General features: G+C 50.4%; 1 long non-coding RNA gene across 1 annotated transcript in view; it reads right to left on the bottom strand.

Annotated features, from left to right (window-relative positions):
- LOC110256245 overlaps positions 1,787–12,643 on the bottom strand; it is a 68,151-nt gene continuing 57,294 nt past the window's right edge. Inside the window, exon 4 of the long non-coding RNA XR_002337583.1 lies at positions 1,787–2,969. This is a non-coding gene — a long non-coding RNA (uncharacterized LOC110256245). The remainder of the gene's footprint in view (positions 2,970–12,643) is intronic.

The following is a 12,643-nucleotide window of genomic DNA, read 5'->3' as shown; positions in this document are numbered from 1 at the left end:
CGGAGGATTAAGGAAGTTCGAGAAGAAAAGGAACTATGGTTGCTCTATCTTTTCTTTCCTTTGTGTCACTGTTTACAACCTAAGCGGTTGGTTAACACAGGAAAGGAACCTGAACATGAAAGGATGTGACAGGTTGCTCTGTCGTTTCTTAAAAGACCATCGTCTTCTTGCTAGTTCCAAGTAAATTCTTTTTTGGGGGGTGCGGGGGGCACACCCCCCAAACATTATGGAAGTTACCAGGCTAGGAGCTGAATTGGAGCTGCACCTGCCGGCCTACACCACAGCCACAGCAACACAGGATCCGAGCTGAGTCCGAGAACTACACCACAGCTCGAGGCAACAGCAGCTCTTAACCCACTGAGCTGGGCCAGGGATCAAATACAAATCCTCATGGATACTAGTCGGCTTCGTTACTGCTGAGCCACAACAGGAACTGCCCCAAGTAAGTTCTTATTTGAAGGAAAGTGTGAGCACTTGAGGCTGTGGGCACCTTCTCATTGCTTGAAATCTCACTGGGCTCCCACACATGGTGGGTCCACCAGAATTCTGGGCTTGAGGGGCATCGCAAATGCAAGCCGCCCACAGGGAGGCAAGGAACAGTGGACGCAAATATTGCCTGTGTCTCCTGCTCACAGGCGTGTCCCACCATCCCACTGGACTAAAAATAGGATGTGCATCTGGGGTTCCTGCTGTGGCGTGATGAGACTGGCAGCGTCTCTGTTCGATCCCTGGCCCTGGCCTGGCACAGTGAGTTAAAGGATCCAGTGTGGCCGCAGCTGCAGTGTAGGTTGAAACTGTGGCTCAGATCTGATCCCTGGCCTGGGAACTCCATGTGTCTTCATGTGGCCAAAAAAGAAAAAGAAAAAAAAATGAGGCTGGGCATCTGGACATGGGGTGTGGAGGTGGTTTCTTCTGCTCTCCAGGCCAAGACGTTGAGATGAGGGCAGAGGGGGGGACTAGGCTCAAAGGATCAAGTTGGAAACCCCTCCTAGCATGACAGTGTGAGATGCGGGGAGGTGGGGGGAAGTGCTGCCCGAAGGTGGGCCAGGGTGTGTTCCCGAAACACCTATGTCAGTAGGAGTTGGTGTGAAGCAGAGACTGCTCTGTGATCACCAAGCCAGTTTCTCTTCCCCAGCACATGGTTAAACTATAGTTCCCAGCCTCCCTCCTAGTTAGGTGGGGCCATATGATTAAGTTCTGGCCAAGAGAATGTGAGGTATGGTCACTTCCAAGCCTGGCCCCTATAAGCCCCATGCTGTCTCTGGGTTCCCACTCAACAGCCAACTGCAGGAAAAGACAGGGCACCACAAGATAAGACAACCACAGTATGAAGTGGGTCAGGACCCCTGAGTGACTGCGTGGAGCAGAGCTTCCCCTCCCCCACCATGCACATGGAATTGTGACAAGAGTGAGAAGTTAACTTTTGTTAGGTTAAGGCACTGAGATGGTGGGGGGTGTTAGTTACAGGGGTTACCTTCTCCAGACTGATGTACAGTTTCTGCCCCTCCCTCCTCCTCTGCTCCTGAAGGAGGACTGCCCACCAGAGGTAATCATGTGTATGCTTCTGGCTCCCCACTGTCTCTCGGCCAGTGGGGAGGGGGTTCACAAGCCAGACAGTCTGTTTTTCTCTCTATATACAATTCATTTTTTTGGACACACCCATGGCATATGGAAGTTCCCAGGCCAGGGATCGAACCTGTGCCACAGCAGTGCCGGATCCTTAACTCACGGAGCCACCTGTGAACTCCTATAAATAATTCATGTTTAATCACACAAGCATCCATAAGTACCTTCTTTTCCTCTTCTGTAAAAAACTCAGCAATATTAACAATAAAGATCAAGTCCCCTCTGACGCCTTCCCACTTACCTACCACCTTCCTACCATCACACATGGTCCTTTCCTGCAGCTGCTACTTAGTCCCCTTTGAATCATCCTTGCAGATACTTTACGCATTTATATTTATCTTAAAAAATGTCATGTATGCTTGGTTCTTTATCTCTACATTAAAAAGTGTCCTACTTTATGAACTTTTTGCCACTTGTTTTATTTACCTAAATATCCCTTTCTGTTATGTCCTATATTTATCTCATTCTTATAAATAATTGCATAGGACTTCATAGCACAGCCATGCTATGGTTTATTTGGCTAATCCTCTGTTGATGGACATTTAGGTTTTCTCCGATTTCTTCCCTTTCAAACCGTACAGCACTAAACATCCTTACACAGACCCCCGTGTGCACATGTGCAAACATGTTCTCTCGGGGAGATACTGGCACGTAGACTCATTGGCCTTCAAAGTGGTTGTGCCAATTTGTATTGTCATGAGCAGCAGTCAAGAGCCCCTATTTCCACACACCCTCACTAACATTTAATATCAAACTTCATTTTTTTGGCCAACCCAATGAGTGAAATATAGTTTGTGGCAGTTTAATGTTTTATTTCCTTGATTACTGGTGAAACTGAACATTTTTCAAGTTTATTGGCCATTTGAATTTCCTTTTCCATAAATCGACGGGGTTGGTTTGTTTGTTTGTTTTTTTTATCATTTGCAGAGTGCTCTATTGGGCCATTTGTCTTTTTCTTATTGATTAGTTAGAATTCTTTATATATTCTGGATGCTAATCTCTTATTTGTTATATAAATTGCAAATATTTTCTCCCGGGCTATTGCTTGTTTTTAGCTTGTTTATGGTGTCTGTTGTCATTTAGAAGGTTTACATTTTAGTGCAGTGAGCTCTATCAATTCCTTCTTTTATGCTGCTTGCTCTTGGCCGGTCTGTTGGCAGCGGTGACACAGTGAGGCAGGAAACACAGGCCCTCCCTCTGGTGGACAGATGAGCGCTCCTGATCCTCTTCTGAAACAACAGTAACTTCAAAGGATGCGTGCTGAGGATCTCAGACTTAACTTGGGGTGAGCAGGGCAACTTAGGGGCAGATGATGCCAGGAAAGAAGAAAGAGACTCTTTCTGCTGCGGAGAGAGGGGATCTGAGAGTCAGTGGAATGTTAGGAGGTGATTTCATTTTGTATCCTCTATGCTGGTGAAGCCAGACATAGGGTTTCTACTCCAAGTTCTCCAAGCTCTGGCCTCCCTTTCTCACTTTCATTGTTAACGACTCCCCTTCACGTAGCCTTCACTCCGGTTACATCAAATTCTTGACCAAACCAAAATCATACTGTCTGCCTCTAGGCCATTTAATAGGACTCTGGCTTTTAAGAGGAAAATCATGATGACACTTATTACAAGCCAGGCTCTGTGTTAAGTTTTTTGCATGCCATCTAATCAGTCGAGATAAGTCAGTTATGTTGCAGTAACAAACAACTCCAAGATTCCAGGGTCTTACAACAGCGAACATCTATTTCCCACTCATGCTACCTGTCTGAGGTACACTGGCTGTGGCCTGGCAATATATTTTCTTTCTTCCAGGACCCAGGCCTCTGAAGCCTCTTTTGTCTGGAACACTGCTGGTTGTGGTTGCCATTTCAGCAGGAAAGAGTGTGGCAAAGCACCAACTAGCTCTTATTAGAGTTTCTGCTCCTTGAGTGCCATGACCCCATAACTCACATTTCATTGGCCAAGACTGACTTCAAGGGGCTGGGGCATTGGTGACCAATAGAATAACCTATCCTGGTCTGCCCTTCTGGGCACTACATATTCAGTCTGCCACCCCACCCCACCCCCGTCTCGCCGAGCAAGCCAAAGTCCCATCCAGACCCTGGCTCAAGCTCAAAGTCCAAGATTCCTGTGTGATGCCTGAACTTCTCTTTATCAAAAAGGAAAGAACTGGTTTGTTTTGGTTCAGAGTCTATGAACCAAAAAGACTTACCTGCCACCCAGAAGCCCAATATACTGTGGCAAAATGGGACAAGGAAATCACAGAGAAACACTTCCATTCTGAAGGGACGAGAATAGGTGACACTCAGTGGTCACAGCTCTGGAGCTTCTGCAACCATTCTGGGCACACATTTCGAGAGGGCCATTCCCTAAGCCTGGGGAACGTTCCCTGAGAGGCCCCAGTACTGTCCAGGATTCTCTGTGGCTCTTAGGGTTCCTTCCTTTTCCAAGGTTGAACCATATGGAAATCCACCCTTAGGGACCAAAATGTTTGTAAAACAGACGTTTGAATAATGGCGATTTCTTAAGGCTCAACCTATCTCCTCCACATATGATGAGAGCACTGGAGAAGACAGGGAAAGAGCAGATTTCTCAGCCTTTTTTCTTTGCACTGAGGATTAGAAACCAAAAGGTGGGGTTAATCAGTCAAAATCTCTTTTACACCAGGCTGGTTATTCTTAAGAAGGAAGGTTTCAGTGAACAGTAACACAATCTACTTCATTATCTCATTGAATCCATACAACCACTTTCTGAGATAAATTTCATGAGCTCTATTTTGCAGACAAGGAAACTGAAGCTCAGAGGGTTATGTACTTCTGTCCAAGGTCACGCAGCTAATACGTCTTTGAGTGAGAGGGAGTGAGAGGTCAAATTTAATTGCATTGCCACACTGCCTCTGCAAAAAGAACAACAAAAACAAAGACAGAAACCTCTCTCATGAGACCACAGATGGGCTGGGAGCCGAGGCATCCAAGGCATCTTTGTGATGACTTGGGCTTAGTTATAATTTCAACTGCGTTATGCAATTGCACTTTCATCATGAAACTTTAAGCCTTGGCTCGCCTACCAATTTTTCCATGTCTCTTTAAGGAGAGGAAATCTGGTTGGCCCAGCCAAAGGTCACAGGTCACTGGCCAGCCTATGCTTGGCTCTTATTGGGTCAGACACTCTCCCCCGGCTAAGGTGCTCCAGCTAAGGTTACAGAGATACAAAACATGGCACAGGGCATCAAGGAGAATGATTTTTCTCCTTTGTCTGAAACTACCAAGTTCTGGCCATATCCAACAGTAATGCAGTGTAAGGATCTCGTGCTATATGAGCTGTGCTAAATTCATTTACCCTTCACAACAAACACATCCTATAGGCGCTATCATTAGCCCCATTTTAAAGACACAGAAGCTGGAAACTAGCCCTCTGACTCATAGATTCAGCTTCACAGCCGGGACTTCTGAATGAAAGCACTTTCCTCTACCAGGCACTCCCATGGCACCTCCTCCTGGAAGCCTTTGCTGATTTCCCCTTGTTGAAGTGGCTTCTCTTTACGGAACCCCTACAAACCTTCCACCTGCTCTTCGGATCTGAGCACGTTTCACCTTGTGCTCTGTCTGGGGGTTGCGTGTGATTCGTCCCTGCCTCTTCGTTTGTTCGTGCATTCACTCATTCATTCGATGTTTATTGCGTGCCAGGCCCTATGCAAGGCACTAGGGATACATTCAAATAGAGTCCCTGCTTTCAGAGTTTATTGTCCAGTGGGGAAGACAGGCATTAAACAGATAATGACACCAATAATTAGTTAATTACAATTGTTATAAATGTTATGAAGAAGTCCAGGGGGATGTGAGCATTTATAACAGGGGACCTGATTCTAGAAGGTACGGAGGACGTCTCTGAGAAAAACAGTCTATCAGTTGAGTTCTGAAAGGGTAGGTAGGAACAGGCCGGGACAAGAAAAGGCTTGGGGCTGGGGTAGGGAAGGAGCTTTCTAGGTAGAGAAAGGAGCTGGAGCCAGGCCCTGAGGCTAACAGAGCGTGGTGAGCTGAGCCTGGGCACAGCGGGTCAGGAGGGCAGAGCAGAAGGAGGCTGGCACTCGCCTAGCACTGAGGTTTGGAGGAGTCTGCCTGCATCCACGCCGCCAGCCCAGCCAGAGGCTCCTGGCCTGGGCAGCAGGCACCGGAGCAAGAGTTTGCAGGCATTTGGTTTCTGGCGAGCCAGCAACTGGGAGCGATGCTATTCTCCGGCCATACCCCACGCTCCTGGGTCAGGAGGAGGGAGGTGGCGGAGGACGTGCACAGCACACTTTTTATATATGTGGGGCCATAATATTTAAGTGTCTTGGCTGTAAGCCTGCGACTAGGTCCCCCGACAGCCAAGCCTTGCTCCGCACGCTCTAACAGCTGTCTGTAAAACCCGTTTATGGAGCCTCCATAAATTTCCCAGCTGCTGCAAACACAGGGCTGGGACAAAGAGTCGGTGGGAGGGAGGCGTGGGAGCCGGGCTTCAGCATCTCTGCTGGCTCGTCCTCTGGGCCCCGGCTTGCCCCCTGCCCACCAGGGGCTGCCTTACCCTAAATTCTTTTATTGAAGCTGATCTTAACGTCGACCCCGTGGGGCATGGCTGGGCAATCCAGCTCGGCACAGGCGCAGGCACTTTCAAGATTGCAGCAAAAGGTACAGTAAATCAGAATTAAGTGTCATGATAGTGATTTGAACTGACACTGTTTTCACCTTGTCCATTTACTGGGAAATATATAACAGGAATAGATTGAGCCTGTCATATTGTACCTGAAAAATACAGCTGTTAGGCTAGGAGAAGCAGCTGGCACCGAGGCAGGATCCCAGTGGACAGGGGGCATATGGTGGGAGGGGGGCTGGTTGTCAGCGTCCCGTTGGGGTGAAAGCTTGTCCTGGGATCACTGAGAGCCTGACTGTGCTCGTCCAAGGGCCCGCTTAGGGCAGAGTCAGCCTGACCAGCCTTCTCGGTGGTCAGACCCCAACTGTTACAGGGACCCTGTGGCCAGCTGCACGGCCCCGAGGGCCTGAAGCACTCAGACTACATTTTTTTAAATGAAGGGGGAAAAAAAAAAAGCCTTCAACTTTCTATTGAATCTAACATAGATACAGAAAAGTGCCCAAATCATATTGCTGGATTCATCTTCACCAACTGAGTACACCTGAGTACCCAACACCCACATCCAGAAACAAGAGAAAGCCCAGATGGTCCCACGCCCTCCTTCCTCCCTCAAAGGGGACCGCTATGCTGATGTCTCAAGCTGTTGACTGACTTTGCACGTGGCATTTTAATGAGGTCATTTTGAAGTTCCCACCTATTTTTGACACCCCCCCCCCTGAGAAAACAGGAACCTCTCAGCTTTAAAATTATTTATAAGGAATATGAGCAACGGACACCCCCGTCTCCCCTCCTGGAATCTCACCCGTGGTCTTGACCCCACTCCAGGGGCAGGGTGGGCAGGAAGGACGGTGGAAGGACCTGGGATGGGGGTGGAATGGCAGGGGTGGGGCAGGACTCAGAGATGAGGGAACTGCATGGGGGAGGCGGGGGAGGCCCCAGACTCGGGTGGGACGAGGAGGGAGTGGAGGGTCAAGGAGAGGGTCAGGGTCAAGGATGAACTGAGGGTCAGGATCAGGGCAGGTTCAGAAACAGGGTGGAGCCATGAGCAGGAGGGGCTTAGAGAGAGGTGTGTGGGGGGCAGAAGGGAAAGACTTTGCAGGAAGAAGCTGGGTAACAAAATGCAGACGGAAGACAAGCTCTTTGCAACGGGACTGCAGCTGCTGCCCTCTGCATCCTCCCAGCCCCCTACAGCCCCAAGCCTGGGGTGGCTCGGCCTCCCAGCCTCTCTCTCCCAGGTAGAGCCCTCTCCACCCCTCCCCATTCTGACTGGGCAGAAAGAAGGCTGGTGACCATGAACCAGGAACAGGCAGCCATGAACCGGGAACAGGTAGCCTCAGGCTACCTTAGTCTTGCTGACCTGAGCTCTGGCTCAGGACTGGCTCAGATTTGCTTCCACCCTCAGCTTCCTCCCCCCTCTACCCCCAGGCCAGGGACTCCACCCTGCCTGGCTGGGGCTTGAGTCCCCTTCCCCACCCCCGACTCCACCCCGGGGAACCCATCACCACCTCCTGTCCCTCAAAGTCACAACTGCTCCCGAGCTTCTGGCTGCTGGCTGGAGACTTCCCATGAACTGATCACCGTGGTGCTGCCGTGTATCTAATGCCAAGTATCTCCTGCTGTTGAAGGACAACCTGAGGAGGAGACACTCCTTGGGCAGGAAGAGCTGTCCTTCTCACCAGCCCAAACCACCACCCAGCCAGGGACCACACCGCTCAGATCACGATGGCGGCCTCCTTCACACAGGGGACCCCGGCTTCCCTCCCATCAGGTCCCTTCCACCCACATCCATGTCCTGACCCCATCTTCTGCTCCCAGCCCCTTGCGCCTGCTCACAGGAGGGCCACTCCTGTCTCTGGCTTTGCCTTCAATGCTTTGACCTCCAGCTCTGGATTCTTTCCGCCTCTGGCACCTCAAGGAGGCTTGTCCTCAGGACCCCCTCAGGAGGTGAACTGGTGTCTCCTTATGAAAGGGCAAGTCAAGCCACTGCCCCCACCTTGGTAAGACCTTCCTGAGCAGCGTGTCCCCATGCACACACTCAGGGAAGCCCCACAGTCGCCTTGTCTGATGCTGGTTCTCATGGGACATTGGCAGGGATGGGGCGTGCCTGGTGTATTCCCAGCACCCACTCAACACCTGGCACAAAGGCACCATGTAACAAATATCAGTTGAACAAATGGACAATGAATGGCACAAATCACAGGTGTCAAGGTCGAGATATCTCGGGTTTAATCCTGACACCTTTACTTAGAGTATCATTTAACTGCCTTGGGCCTCACTTTTCTATAAAATGGGTTAATTCCACCTTACTCCGTGGGGCTCCGGGAAGTCTGAAAGCAATCACGCATGTCAGTGTTTTCGCCATGCCTGCTACGTGGTAACTCAGCACTCAAGGAAGGGTCCTGGTTACCACGTCTATTTTCTCTGGCTATGGCAATAACTACTGGTATTTCTAGTCCTAGAATCACTTGGTTCCTGCAAGTGAGGGGCTCTTGTGACATCCTAGGTTAACTTAGGCAGGTGTTTGCTCATGGCCTCGGGCTAGATGCTTCCACCCTCCTTTGCGCTCACGAGAGCTTCAAAGTCAAGGCAAGAGGTAGGCAGACTCTGCCCCTTGCCTTTGATCCCCAAGGGCCCGACTTCTGTGCAGGGCTAGAGAAGGCCTGTCCCTCTGTTCATAAGACCCACCTGCCACTGTCCATCTGCTGGGCAATGACCTTGCCTCCCCATCTCTGATGGGCAGACCAGGGCCAGCCCCAGGGGAGCAGCATGGTGAGGGGGACCAGGGCCCGCTGGTCAGCCAGGAGAGGCGGCAGTTCTGCTGATGAAGGGCCTTTATCGACCTCCCTCTGCAGGCACAGGCTGCATCATTCACAGGCCCCAGGACGGGAGCCCATTCATCTGGGGCACGGAATGCGAGCGAGGTGGGATTTCTCATTCTAGGGCGACGCGGAGTTCACATCGGGAAATATTAGTCTGATGAGTTCCCTGCAAGTGGAGGGACTGTCAGGCATTAATCACGGGCTGAGGGGGCGGCAGCGCTGGGCCCTTGGTCCAATCCCCCAGGGTCCCATCCTTTCTGGGAACTTCAGAACCTCGCCAGGCCTGGAGACAAGGATGGAAATTACCCTTGAAGTACCGCGGGCTGCTCTCTATCACTCTCTGAAGGCTTTCTGCTGGGGGCTGGAGCCTTTTGTGAAGGCTTAGGCGGGAGGCCTCACCCCCTAGGTCTCAGCTTTCTAGTCTGTAAAATGGGATGGAAGGTGGAGGTACCTGCCTCACCAGGTGATCGTGAAGCCAAAAGGGGACCATGCATGTCAGCTGCCCAACTCGGTGTCTGGCATACAAGGGGTGCTCCATAAATGCTGGCCCGCCTTCTGCCCTTCCCTTTCCCCTTCCTCTACTGCACTGGACATCCCCGGATGGCAGGACCTGGTTTACGTCTCATCTCTATGAGGCCTGTATGATGACAGCTAAGTGCATGAATGCACGAATGTATGAACAAACTGAAGATACCTAGTTTTTTGTTTGAACACTGGATGCTCAGCCACTCCACTGGCAGCCACAGCCCCCTCCACGGCCCGCCTTGCTTGCTCCAGCTGCATGTGGGCACAACTTATACCAGTTTGCCTGAATGGCTGAGAACCACTATCCTGTGTCTGCACCCCTTGTCCAGGGTCACTCCCCCAACCCAGCCAAGTAGGGGGCCCCTGAGAGGCCTGAAGTTTTTCCCTGCTGCCCTGGTCCCCTCAGTGTATGGCTAGGGCAGGCCACTGCCTCGGGGGTTCAGGTGCTGCTCAGGGAGGCGGGTATGACCACAGAGGCGAGTGTGGCTGAAGCAGACGGCACCAAGGCAGGTGTATTTTACAGCTCTGCCCAGACAGCTAATGGCTTCGGTCACACTGCTGGCCCAAATGGTGGCCTTGGAGCAGCCATAAATCAGGGGGTACCTGCCCAGCAGCCCCCACCTCCTTCCAGATCATTTTCCTGGGAGGGGAGGGAGTGTTGCCAGGAGGTTTGGGGCCCTCCGAGCTAAGGGCTGCAGAGTCGCTCATCAGTGCCCACCCAAGCCGGGCTTAGCAAGGATGTGAAAGGCTGGGTGGGACTAGGGCGAAGTGGGTGCATGCACACGTACGTACGGGAGTGTGGACAGACCTTCATTTATGCTCCTGCATACAAATGTCTGCATCCTTGTGTGTGTGGGGGATTGTGTGAGCATGCTGTGCCTAAGTAAGCCAATGTTTGAATGTCTATGGACCAGCGGATGTCTAAAAGTAAGTGTGTGTGTGTGTTTTTTGGTCTTTTTTTGCTTTTTCTAGGGCTGCTCCCACGGCATATGGAGGTTCCCAGGCTAGGGGTCTCATCAGAGCTGTAGCGCCGCCTACGCCACAGCCACAGCAACTCGTGACACAAGGCGTGTCTGCAATCTACACCACAGCTCATGGCAACACTGGATCCTTAACCCACTGAGTGAGGCCAGGGATCGAACCCACAACCTCATGGTTCCTAGTCGGATTCGTTAACCACTGAGCCACGACGGGAACTCCCAAGTGTGTGTTATTGTTTGAGTGTATCTGTCTTTGTACATCCTGTGTGTGGTGTGTGTGTGTGTAAGAACTGCAGGTCTGTTCACGGGTGTTTCTACGTGACTATTTCTCCCTATGCACCTCAGGAAGCGTTTGTGTGCTTTCCTCTGTTTGAGGATGCATTTGTGTGTACCCCACATCCATGGATATGTGTTTGTATCAGTGAATCACATCAGCATTTATGGCGCACCTACTGTGTGTCAAGCTTTGTTCTCCACACTAAGGGCACAAGGCTGACTAGACAAAGTCTCTGTTTGGGGGGCATGTTACATTCCAGCAGGGAGACAGACAACAAATAAGCACCAAGGAGCAAATTAAGGTGGGTCCGGAATAGACGTGGGGGGGATGGGGAAGCTGTTTAAGGAAGGGAGCAGACGGGGCTTTCGGGTGGAGGTGGCACTGAGCAAAAAGTATGAATGGTGAGAAAAAGAAAGCGCTGTGGAAACGGGGGCAGGACTGTGCAGACAGAGGGAACCGTCTATGTGAAGGCCCGAGGATGGAGCAGAGCGAGTGGGCAAGGGGTGAGGGGCCGCGACAGAGGGCAGGGAGGACCGGACCAGACCTTAGAAGGCCTTAGAGACCTCGGTATGGAATCGAGAATCTCTCTCAGGAGGCAAGGAAAGCTTGAGGCAGGGGAATGGCACGTTCTGATTTAAGTTTTAAGACATTCACTTGGCAGCTGGGTGGGCCACGGGGAAGGGGAGAAGCTGTGACCTGTAGGGCGCATCAGGTGAGCAGCCTCCTTGGAGAGGATCAGCACGGCAAGCGGTGATTGGTAAACAAACTATCTTTCCTACCGCTTTTATTGTGAATAAGTCAACCCCACAAAACCGTTGAAAGAAAGGTTTGGTTTTAATATAAGTAAGCTTCACCTACGGTTACATTTTTGCAAACTTTGTTTTCTCCCCCTCTCCCTGCCCTTGAGAGCTTGCTGCAGACATCACAGCATTTCTCCCTGGGAGACTCAGAGCATCTACTAAGAGCAAGGACATTCGCCTGCATAACTACAATGCCACGCTCTCACCCCAGAGTGTAACATGGATGAAATAAGATCTACTTTAAGGTCTACGTTTAAATTTCTCCAATTACCCTATTCTGGTGTGCCAGAAAACCAAGGGTATCTTGCAAGACTGGTGGGGACGTGTCAAAAGGATACAGGAGATGGCGTGATGGAGTTCGCCAATTCTGAACAATTTTGAGCATAAAAAAGAATAATGACAATAATGGATTTTATACATAGCAGATTGGACTAAGCAATACTCCATGAATTTGTACTAGTACTCAGGGAGACGACGGGAAGACAAGTTCTTGGCAGAACAATGTAGAACGAAAATAGAATAATACAATTAGAAAAACCACTGTTTTGCTATCACCAGTATTATAATTGATTCAAACAAGGCTTGTTAGGGGATTCTGAAACTGCTGGATAAAATGTTGAGGGCACAGAATAGTCACATAATTTCAAAGTATCACCCAACAGATTAATTTTCCATGTCGAGCAGGAAAGGTGTCCTTTACAAAGGTAAGACTCTAGCAGATACCACCTTAACCAAAGGATCAAGCTTAGCATTGACGATAGTGGGATAGAGGACCTCTTTTGAGCAGAGACCTGACAGGGGTTCCCCTTGGATTGAATGTGGGATCAAAGAAAGCAGGAGAAATCGAGACTAAGTTCCAGATCTGGAGCTGGATCAACTGGTTAAACAGTGTTAGCATTTGCTGAGATGGGGAAAAGCCCATTGGAAGGGAGAAAATCAAACCATCCATGCTGGCTCTGTCTAGTCCGAAATGTCCATACGGGTTGAACTGCTGAAAAGG

This window comes from Sus scrofa, chromosome 1, assembly GCF_000003025.6.
Source record: "Sus scrofa isolate TJ Tabasco breed Duroc chromosome 1, Sscrofa11.1, whole genome shotgun sequence".
In the NCBI taxonomy this organism is placed as follows: Eukaryota; Metazoa; Chordata; class Mammalia; order Artiodactyla; family Suidae; genus Sus; species Sus scrofa.
The sequence above is the reverse complement of the archived record's forward strand: the minus strand, read 5'-3'. Positions and strand labels throughout refer to the sequence as shown.